The sequence below is a fragment of the Lissotriton helveticus genome, chromosome 1_2, assembly GCF_964261635.1.
Source record: "Lissotriton helveticus chromosome 1_2, aLisHel1.1, whole genome shotgun sequence".
NCBI classification, from domain to species: domain Eukaryota; kingdom Metazoa; phylum Chordata; class Amphibia; order Caudata; family Salamandridae; genus Lissotriton; species Lissotriton helveticus.
The window spans coordinates 320,844,501-320,855,704 of record NC_136058.1 but is presented as its reverse complement, the minus strand read 5'-3'; the positions used below and the strand labels follow the sequence as shown (position 1 = coordinate 320,855,704).

At 50.1% G+C, this 11,204-nt stretch overlaps 2 non-coding genes across 2 annotated transcripts; one reads left to right on the top strand and one right to left on the bottom strand.

Moving 5' to 3' along the window:
- Window positions 1-225: 225 nt before the first annotated feature.
- On the top strand, window positions 226-298 carry TRNAR-ACG (transfer RNA arginine (anticodon ACG)). Its single transcript has one exon. It is a non-coding gene; the product is annotated as a tRNA-Arg (tRNA).
- Window positions 299-5,619: 5,321 nt separating this feature from the next.
- TRNAY-GUA (transfer RNA tyrosine (anticodon GUA)) lies at window positions 5,620-5,705 on the bottom strand. Its single transcript is given in 2 exon segments — window positions 5,620-5,655; window positions 5,669-5,705. It is a non-coding gene; the product is annotated as a tRNA-Tyr (tRNA).
- Window positions 5,706-11,204: the final 5,499 nt, after the last annotated feature.

Below are 11,204 nucleotides of genomic sequence, written 5' to 3'. Positions count from 1 at the left end.
CAGTCTCCCCACTGGTCGCTCTTCCATGCAGAAGGTTGTTAAAGCTATCCACTCTCCCCATGACTCCTACATTCTGGGAGTTCACCCTTTGCTACTGTAGCGTTCCCCGTTTGGCTTTGAATTACATGCTCATGCTAACACTCCAAACTTCTCAGTATCACTCTCTACTGATACCCTGGGATTTGTAGCTCTGTATTTGTACCCCTATCTTAAACTATCATCTGCGGGCCAGTGGCGCAATGGATAACGCGTCTGCCTACGGAGCAGAAGATTCCAGGTTCGAGTCCTGGCTGGCTCGATAATGGATATGACTTTTTTCAACCAATAATAAAAACATTACAATGATCTATAAACATTATACGAAAAATAAACTGATCTATAAACTTCGTTACGCAAACAGCAAAGCATTTGAATTAAATTACATACTAGGAATTTACCGCCAGTATTTTTTATTTAAAAGTGGGCCATTCAGAGTTTCTCGAGAGGTCTGTTTTTAACAGTAAAACAGATAACTGTCGATTTGCCAAAGGCCCACTATTTTCATGGAACAACAAATGCTAGTGAATTTTTGAAAAAGCACCTTTACTAGCGTGGTCTCGAAGGCACGGACATAATGGCTGTCACGGATGCAGTTGCTAGTGACTTATTCCATTGAAACTGGGCAAAAGAACATGGCATCTGAGATACTGGTGCATGGCCACGGTTCTGAAAAATAAATAACACATTTATTGTGTCTGCGGAACAGTCGTTCTTTCCAGTTGAGATTTATAATATTGTGCGCAAACAGTTGTATTTCCCGCCACACCGCCCTGTGCACTTGCACTGCCACGGAAAAGAACTAGTTAAGTCGCGACGCGAGTTCTGAATGGCTGCCCGACCAAATCGAAAAAACTTTGATCCAATCAGAGCATGGGACAAAATATACAAAGTGACATCACTAATCTTCGCCCAAGAGAGCAGAAGGATGTTAAGGTTGTTGTGCCTTTCATTGCTCGTACCTTCTGTGAGCTCCTTAAGTGAGCCCTTTATACACCTCGGTATTTGACTCTTGCTACCATCTTCACTCCTTAATGTGAAAGAGCTATAATTTCTGCAGCTTCTCAACCTCTGTAGCGTGCATCAGGCGGGCAACTAGAGCCAAATTTCGGGGGGAGGGGCTAATTCTTCCACCTTAGACAGAGTGGCTGTACGAAGGGGTAGGCACACAACAAAAGCCTCATTTGCAAGTAAATGGTCTTTTAAACAGGCGCGGTGCGTCCATTGGGGCGTAGGGGCGAAGCCCCACTAAGCCCCATGGACCCACCACGTCCTCACTAGAAGCCAAACACAATTATTTTTAAAAATCGCGCTATCTGCCGGTCGGGAAACCGGGAGACACCCGACCTTCCCGGAGTGCGCAAGGGGGGGGGGGAAGAGGATCGGGCTGCTGCAGCTGCGCAAGTGTATTTTTGGGCACAAACATGCCCGCGCATGCGCAGATCGTTTTCTTGTGAATTCCCCCTTAGAGAGAGGACCAGGGGGCGGGCCGCAGCCCCCGGGGTTACACAGGGCGACTGGGCGAGGAGTCATGGTGCCCCCCCCAGCCAATCCTGGCGCAGGATTGGCTGGTCACTACATAGCCCAGTTACATAACCCCTGACGGATAGCACGGTGCTGGGAAACCAGGTTCGAGCCTCTTATCGAACCATAAAAATGTATACATGACTTACTTTGGTGTTAAATAAATAGATATTTTAAAAAACAAATAAAAATGATGTTCCGACTAAGGTGTGAAATTGGTGTCGAATAAATACATGTTTTTAAAAACAATTAATATTAATCATGTATCATTGGTGCTGGAGTACAAGGTTCGAGACTGGTATTAAACACTGACAAGCTGTGTGCAAGTTATATGGTCATAAAAATACATGAATGATGGATGCAGGATGGGTGGATGCATGAATGGATGCAGGATGAATGATGGGTGGATGAATGGATGGGTGGATGCATGAATGAATGATGGATGCAGGATGGATGCAGGATGGGTGGATGGGTAGATGGATGCAGGATGGATGCAGGGTGGATGGATGGGTGCATGAATGAATGATGGATGCAGGATGGGTGGATGGATGGATGAATGATGGGTGGATGAATGGATGAATGAATGATGGATGCAGGATGGATGCAGGATGGGTGGATGAATGAATGATGGATGCAGGATGGATGCAGGGTGGATGGATGGGTGCATGAATGCATGATGGATGGATGGGTGGATGCAGGAATGGATGCAGGATGGATGATGGATGGGTGGATGGATGGATGGATGCATGAATGAATGATGGATGCTGGATGGGTGGATGGATGATGGATGATGGATGCAGGATGGATGGGTGGATGGATGGATGGGTGCATGAATGAATGATGGATGCAGGATGGATGGATGGGTGCATGAATGAATGATGGGTGCATGAATGAATGATGGGTGCATGAATGAATGATGGATGCAGGATGGGTGGACACATGAATGGATGCAGGATGAATGATGGGTGGATGAATGGATGGGTGGATGCATGAATGAATGATGGATGCAGGATGGGTGGATGAATGAATGATGGATGCAGGATGGATGCAGGGTGGATGGATGGGTGCATGAATGAATGATGGATGCAGGATGGATGGATGGGTGGATGCATGAATGGATGCAGGAATGGATGCAGGAATGGATGGATGGATGGGTGGATGGATGGGTGGGTGGATGGATGGATGCATGAATGAATGATGGATGGATGGATGGGTGGATGGGTGGATGAATGAATGATGGATGCAGGATGGATGGGTGGATGGATGCATGAATGATGTATGGATGGATGCAAGGTGGTTCGGGCTCGCTCGCTCGCTGCGCTCGCTGCGGTGCAATATGCAAATTAGTTTACGCCCCACCACTTTCAAATGTCACCAGCCGCCCCTGCTTTTAAAGACCTGTTAAGTAGATGCGAAGCTGTCTCTGCCCGGGCTGACGGACACAAGGAGGGGGGGGGGGCTGAAGCCCCGTGAGCCCAATGGGTGTTGCGCCTGCACCCCCCCCCTCACTCCTCAGCAACCCTCTCACCTCCCAGCAGACGCTCTCAGCAGCATCACCTGCTGCCACAGTCACCACAACCAGCTCCCAGGGCTGCTTCAGAAGGGGCCCGGCCCTGGCTCTTCAGCCCAGGGGCCCCCGGCTCTGTCTGATGAGGGGGGATTGCAGCGGGAGCTGCACACAGGGGGGGAGACCAGGCCCGGTTCTAGCGGGTGGTGGGCCCGGCCCACCCAAAGATGAGCCTGGCCCACCCAAACAGGAGCCTTGGCCCTCGCAGTGAGGGCTTGAAGGCAGGCGCAACGCGCAGGTCGTGTGTGTCAGCCCGGGGAGACAGCTTCCCGGGCGCACACAGACAGTTTAAGATTATAGCAGCCGCACCAAAGTACTTAACAGGTCTTTAAAAGACCATTAACATGTTAACTAGGCTTTGTTTACTTTTTTCACCCCTTCATCTCTGCATGGTGAAAGGGGACAAATCCTTTCTTTGACAACGGTAACCTTTGGTAACCTTTGCCTACTGTCCTGCTGCGTTGATTTTCTTTTTCTATGCAGCGCAGGGGAAAAGTGGTCGGTTTATTCCCAGTCACCCCCTGACCCCTGCAGCTGCTTATCACATAAGGCTGTGACACAAAGTATGACTAATGGAGTAGGTAAGAGAGTGTGTTACAAAAAAAATTCTTTTTAAAATCTGCACAGGCCCAGCAGGACACATACTTCGTATGTGCTTCATTTAAACAGTTTTTATCATTTCATCATAGCCGATGCTGGTCAACAATAAAACAATACAAAATGGCAATGCCCAAATAAAGTTGGTGATTAATGATCCTGCTTTAGAGCAATCGTTTGTCTGTTAGTATTTTTTAAATGCAGACGCACTGTATTTTATGTGGATAGCTCAGTGGGTTACTGCATTTGTCACAGAGATCCTTGTGTTACTTCAGAAGTTACAATCCTAACAAAAGGCAGTGAACAATGAACTACCACCAAAGAGCTGCAAACAAACATGAATGGTATAATTAGAACTTCGCTTTTTTTTTTTATATAGTTAGAACTTCCCTAGTCTTTTCATTATTCTAATGCTGCTAAAATGAGTATGTTTGGGCAGATATACATTTTTATCAGTAAAGCTGACCCCCATGGAATACTCTTTAAATCCTAAAGTTGTGTTTCCCCAGACCAAACCCTCTTAAAATATACTACCCACCAGAACATGAGGGGCGCTGGTGGAGGGTGCCAGTGAGGGAATCCGAGGAGGAGGTAGTGGGAGGGGCTATGGAGCGATGAGGGACACTGTTGGAGGATGACAGTGAGGGAATCCGAGGAAGAGGTCATGGGGTGGAGGGGGAAGCTAGAGAGAGATGAGGGGCACTGGTAGAGGGTGGTAGTGAGGGAGTCTAAGGAGGATGTCATGAGTGGGATGGGCTACAGAGAGATGAGGGGCGCTGGTGGACCGTGGCAGTGAGGGAATCCGAAGAGGAGGTCATGGGGTGGAGGGGGAGCTAGGGAGAGATGAGGGGCACCGGTGGATGGTGGTATTGAGGGAGTCTGATGAGGAGGTCATGAGGGGGAGGGGCTACAGAGAGACGAAGGGCACTGGGGGAGGGTGGCAGTGAGGGAATCCGAGGAGGAGGTCATAATGGGGAGGGGCTATGGGGAGATGAGGGGCACTTTTGGCGTGTGGCAGTGAGGGAATCCGAGGAAGAGGTCAATAGGGGGGGGCATGGATGGATGAGGTACACTGTTGGAAGGTGGTAGTAAAGGTATTTATGGAGAAAGAGGTTTTTGGTGCAGCGCCAAAAAAGACTTTTGCATCAGCGCTGAAGCCGGCCCTGTCATGGCCTTTCTGTTTTTGTTTATTTAATTAACAGTCGGGCCATAAAGGCCACTGTGGAACATACTTTAAAGTGCGTGCTAATTATATTTATTGCTCTATCAATGTTTTAAGTATGAAGGTGATTTTACTAATGTTTTTACCGGGAGATGGTGCCTGACATGGGGTGGGGCCCAAGGTCATCTGTGAGATAAGGTGCACTGGAGAGGAATAGTGGCTAATCAAGCTTGTAAGGGAGTACGTGGAAGAGTCCGTGGTCAGGTGGAGGTAGTAATGAAGAGGGATTCTCCCTGAAGGCTCACACAGAGGGAGCCCGAGAAGTGTCACTTGCCTGATACTCCCACCTCAGAAACCTCCTCTTCCCATCAAAGGATCATTACATAGAAAAAACACTTTTTGTGAGTGATAACATTAAAAAGAGATTTGGAAAAGAGTGAGTTTTACTGGGCCTTGAAAGACTGAGAAGAGGTTAAGGAGGGCCCTGAAGCAGGCCTGCCTAGACATATATGCGACAAATCGAGCCCGCAGTGGCCCACCCAAATGCGTCCTTGGCCCACCCAATTAAAAATTCCTGGAGCCGGGCCTGGGGGAGACCCTCCCTTCAGCATGAGGAGAGAGCTGGGCTGTAAAGTTGAAGAGAGGAGGCAGGAAAAGCCCAGGTGTGTGAGGGTCTGAGAAAGAGGCGCTTTCTATTGTAAAGCAGAGGAAAAAAGTGTAGAGTTTGCAAAAGTCCTTCGAGCCGGATTTGAACCAGCGACCTAAGGATGACAGACACTCCACTACAGTCCTCCGCTCTACCAACTGAGCTATCGAAGGCAAGAATGGGTCGGGATGACAAGGCGCTATATGGGAGTGGTTCCGGACTGTACCCAACTAAGCACTTTCCTGTTTCTAAACACTTGATAAAGCTGCAAACTCGACAAATATTTAACTAATAGGGAAACGGCTGAGTCGTGACTGATTTTTGTAACTTGCTAGTCTGTTCAATAAGACTCTGCAGCCATGTGAGGTTGTAACGCTATTTATTTAAACTGTTTCCCTAAAGAGCGCGAGCCGATCTGTCCTTCGGTGCCGGCTTTCGCGCCTCTAATGCGAGGTGCGCGCGCAGCAGCCAAGATGGCCGCCCGCACGTCACGTCATGGCGTGACGTGAAACTAGTGCGCGACACTACATATCTCCCTTTTTTCCAAACAAAGAACATTTAACTTACAGTCCGCTGTCCATGTCAAAGTCTCGAAACCTTGCAGGTCTCATCACGGTTCTTCCTCTTCGGGTTACCTTTGCTGGGGTGGACGACGCCCCCCTCTCCTGGGTCTCTGTGCCAATCCTCCCCTCTCTCAGCGTCGCCGCGCTTCCATCAGTTCTCCTCACTTCCATTTCCATTGCAGCTTCTTGGCTGCCGTCAGGGTTTCTATCCCCGTCCTGCTCGCCTATCCTCTCTTGCAACTCTACACCGGGTTGTTGCTGCTACTCGTTAGATTCCTCCATGTCCTCCAGTTCTGCTCCACCTTGATGCCATCGTAAGACTTTGTTGCATCTGGCCATGCGGTCTTGGGACCACACATTCCCATCACTCAGCAAGGCCGCTCTGTCGTACACCTCCTTGACCTGCATAGGTTTACTGTATGTCACGGGTCTGACTTGCCCGAGACCCTTAACTCTAATGACTGGTGGTGCGCCACCCCACTTTCACCCTGCGCCTTGTCTCCACAGCCGCAGACTGATACCTGGCACGAGGAAGACGGAGACACCGAGACTGAGTGGCCCACTGGGGTAAACGTGTACGGCTCCTTTAAGGCCGAATGTGGTGACAGCGGAACCACGCCCCCAGTGACGTCAAAAGCCGGAAGCTCCGGATCGAAGACGAACGGCGTTTCCCTGGCGGAGGATATCGAGGCGGAGGGCAGTACGGAGCGAGAACGAGGAAGAGAAGCAGACGTGAACGACAAGCCGGGAGGCCAACGGTCGGACGCTTCGCCCTGCCACGCGCCCACGGGAGGAGCGTGGCTAAGAGAGGTACGGGGCCGGGTCGCGGGTTGGGTTGGGAGGCGGAGACAGCCCCCTGTGTGAAACTCCCCGCAAAGGCAACCCGTCCTGAGCACAAGCACCCTCTAGCACGCCCGTTTGTAAGTTGAGCACTTCACCAGGGTTCATTTCCCTCACTCCCGGTCCTTGGTGATAATCCCAGAGTGCAGGCAGTAATCCGCCTTCTCATTTCCTTTCTTTTTGGTACCTCGTGGGAACCTCGAGCTGAGACGGATCACGACGAGGACTTCCACGACTAGAAGGCACCACGACAGTTACATCTATCCAAAGACTAGAGACTTATTTCGGTGTTCATGAAGAAAACATATATCGCAATAAAACCTTCCTTGAAACCCTTAATTAAAGCCCCCGTGTTTCTCTTTGAGCCCGCAACCCCCACACCGGTGGTCGACCCTCCTAGTACTTCAGAGCCCCTGGGACAAGTGGTGTCAGAAGTGGGATCCCCTCCACCAACCATCTGCGAGAACAAGATGGAGACCCTAATCGACCACCTCATCAAAGGACAGGAAAAGCTAGAGTGGGCTGTGGAGAACCAGCTGTCCATTGCCCAGGCGGACAGAGATATGTTCACTAAAAACATGACAGCCCACGTGGAGGGCCTTAAGTCTATTCCCCTGACCCCCGTCCAACAAGCTGCCTTGGGCGAGGGACGGATACACACTCCCCACCCATCTGGGATGGCCCTTCAGAAATATGTACCCGGCGAGGATCCTGACGCCTTCCTAGTGAATTTTGAGAGGGCGGCTCGGGCCATGAGCTGGCCTGAAGAGAAATGGCCGTTCTTTCTCGCTCCTCTCCTTACCGCCGAGGCACAGTCGGCATACCAAGCAGCGAATCCCTTGGGGACAACCCCGTATGCGACAATTAAGATGGTTATACTGGATCACCTAGGTCTGGACCAGGAGGCATATAGAGTCCGCTTTAGAAAAGAGAAAGGGGTTACGGGGGAAAACCCCAAAACTCTGTTCTTTAGGTTAAAAATGGCGGCTGATAAATGGCTACGCCCGGATGTCTGTACGAAGGAAGAGATACTGAACAAAATCTACGTAGAGCAGTTCATGGAGGCGCTACCATATGCGACCCAACGCTGGCTAAAACAGCACGTGGGTCTGACAGTCGAACAAGCCATAGAAATGGCATCTCAATATGCCAGGGCCCAGCCTAAGGCCATTCCGTGGGAGCCTGAAAAGACATCCAAAGTTGTTCCTATCACCAAAACGGACAAGAGGCCGAAACCAGTACCCGAGGTTCCCCGGCCGTTCAAGCCGGCCGGAATAATGGCTCCGTTGTCAAAAGGTCCCCAGTGCTTCGATTGTGGCGAGTGGGGCCACATCGCCCGGATGTGTCCCAAAAGAAGGAGCCATGAGGAACCCATGGAAGTCGGGTATCTGCCCTGGACTGTGATGTATTCCGCCGAAATGGGCAGCACGTTTTACGTGAGTATAAGGATGAATGGGTATCAACTAAAAGCATTGTTGGATTCAGGGTGCAGACAATCCGTTGTACAGTCAAGGTTCGTTATTCCTGTCCAGATGAATCACGATAGTCCCGTGTACATAAGATGTGTCCATGGGGACGTGAAGCCCTACCCCGTGGCCTCGATCTCCATTACCCCGCAAGATAGAGGCCCCTGTAAAGTTATCGTGGGGGTGGTTGATTCTCTGCCTGAAGACATGATCCTGGGGACCGATAATCCTGAGTTCCTGTCCCTCTTTAGGGAACACCTTTCCAAACCAAGGCCTGGGGCGACTATTCCATCCTACCTCTCCCAAGAACCCTGGGTTATAGATCGTAGCTTTAGATTCGCACAGGCCGAGGATAGAACCCTTTGCAATGCCTGGGAATCCGCCCATACCTCAGATGAACTGACGTCCCAAAGATTCCCTAGGTTCTTGATCAAAAACGAGTTGTTGTATAGACAAGCCAACCCGGAAGCTGAGTTGCAACTGTTGGTACCCCAGTCGTTTAGAGAACAAGTGTTGTTCTTTGCACATGCCCACTTGATGGCCGGACATGCCGGAAAGGAAAAAACCACTGACTGCATCCTAAGAAACTTCTATTGGCCGGGGATTTACAAGGACGTTCAAGACTTCTGTGCAAGCTGCGAGGTGTGCCATCGTAGAAACACCCAGCGTCCTCCAGCTGCTCCACTACAAAGGATGCCCATAATTGGGGTCCCATTCGAGCGAGTGGGCATGGACCTAATAGGGCCCCTACCGAAGACGGGGAGAGGCTTTCTATATGCGTTGGTAATCGTAGATTACGCTACCAGGTTCGTCGAGGCCTTTCCACTGAAGACGACTACCACAGCCTCCATTGCTGAAAAATTCGTGGAACTATTTACAAGGGTGGGCTTCCCTAAAGAAGTGTTGACAGATCAGGGAACCCCTTTCACCTCGAAATTAATGAAGGAAGTGTGTGCCTCGCTGGATATAAAACACTTGAAGACCTCAGTATATCATCCACAAACCGATGGGTTGGTGGAGAGGTACAACCAGACTCTGAAGCAAACCCTAAAGAAAATGCTGACGGCAGAAGGACCCTCCTGGGATCGACTCCTCCCTATTGCCCTGTATGTGATAAGAGCCCAGAAGCAAAGCAGCCTAGGATGCTCATCGTTCGAGCTTCTATACGGTAGGCTGCCCCGGAGCCTCCTGGACATCACTAAAGAGATGTGGGAACACGAGACGTCCCAGGAGCAAAAATCCATGTTGGAGTACACCACTTAGCTCCGAGCCAGACTAGGAAAATTAAGAGAACTCGCCAACACCTCCATGGAGCACCAACAGGAGAGGTACAAGAAATCCTATGACAAGGGCAAGAGACTAAGAACCCTGGAGGTGGGAAAATGGGCTCTCGTTCTATTACCTTCCATCAGCCACAAGAACAAGAACGAGTGGCAAGGCCCCTATCGGGTTACGGAAAAGATTGGAAACACCACCTATAGACTCCGGTTAACCTCTACCAAGACCCAAATCTACCATATCAACCTCTTGAAGGAGTGGTTGGGGCCCCTACCCCGGAAGGGACGTCTTGTAGGGCAGATGGACGCCCGACATACCTCCACTCTGGAACAGTTGGTCGTGAACCCAGAGCTGTCTCCAAAGGAAAGGCAAGAGTTGACCAAGACCCTAACCCCGTACACAGATGTGTTTTCTGACTTGCCTGGAAGAACGGAATTAGCTGAACACTGCATCGAAACACTTCCTGGAGAAGTTGTAAAGCAACGTCCCTATCGCATACCGGCAGCCAGGAAAGAAACAGTCCGAAAAGAAGTCCAGGACATGCTCGAATTGGGCGTCATACGCCCTTCACAGAGTCATTGGTCGTCCCCGATTGTTCTGATACCAAAACCAGACGGTACCAAAAGATTTTGTATGGACTTTAGGGCCTTAAATGCAGTTTCACAATTTGACACTTATCCAATCCCTAGGGTCGATGATTTGATCGAAAAAATCAGAGACGCCAAGTACATTACCACCATAGACCTCACAAAGGGGTATTGGCAGGTCCCCCTTCGTGAAGAAGATCGAAAGAAAACCGCTTTTGTAACAGACGAAGGAGCCTTTGAGTTCACAGTTCTGCCGTTCGGCTTACATGGCGCTCCGGCTACATTTCAACGCCTGATGAACAAGATCTTGCATCCCTTTTCTCACTTCAGTTCAGCCTACCTGGATGACATAGTAATATACAGTCAGAATTGGGAGGAACATCTACGGCACTTACAAACCATACTGACAGCCCTTCGATCAGCCTGACTACACATCAACGCGAGGAAATCAAGGGCGGCTTTTCAGAGTGTGAAATACCTAGGCTATGTGTTGGGCGAGGGAACCATCGCTCCACAGAGCGAAAAAGTAAGAGCGATAGCAGTGCCGTTCCCCAGTACTAAAAGAGATCTTAGAGCCTTCCTTGGCCTGGTGGGTTATTATAGGCGCTTTATTCCAGGCTTTGCAGAGCGGGCAGCTCCCTTAACCGACTTGCTCCGCAAAGACGCCAAAGCTAAAGACTTTAGCCACCCTACGACAGAGGCCTTACTCGCATTCCGCCTTCTGAAATCCACAATGACAACAGCTCCTGTCTTGATTTCACCGGACCATAACAAACCCTTCCTGTTGTCCACAGACGCTTCCAATCTGGGGATAGGAGCTGTGCTGTCTCAAATCAAAGAAGGCATAGAACATCCGATCCTATACGTCAGTAGGAAACTGTTCCCCAGGGAGTGTCGATACTCTACCATCGAAAAGGAGGCCTTAGCCATAAAATGGG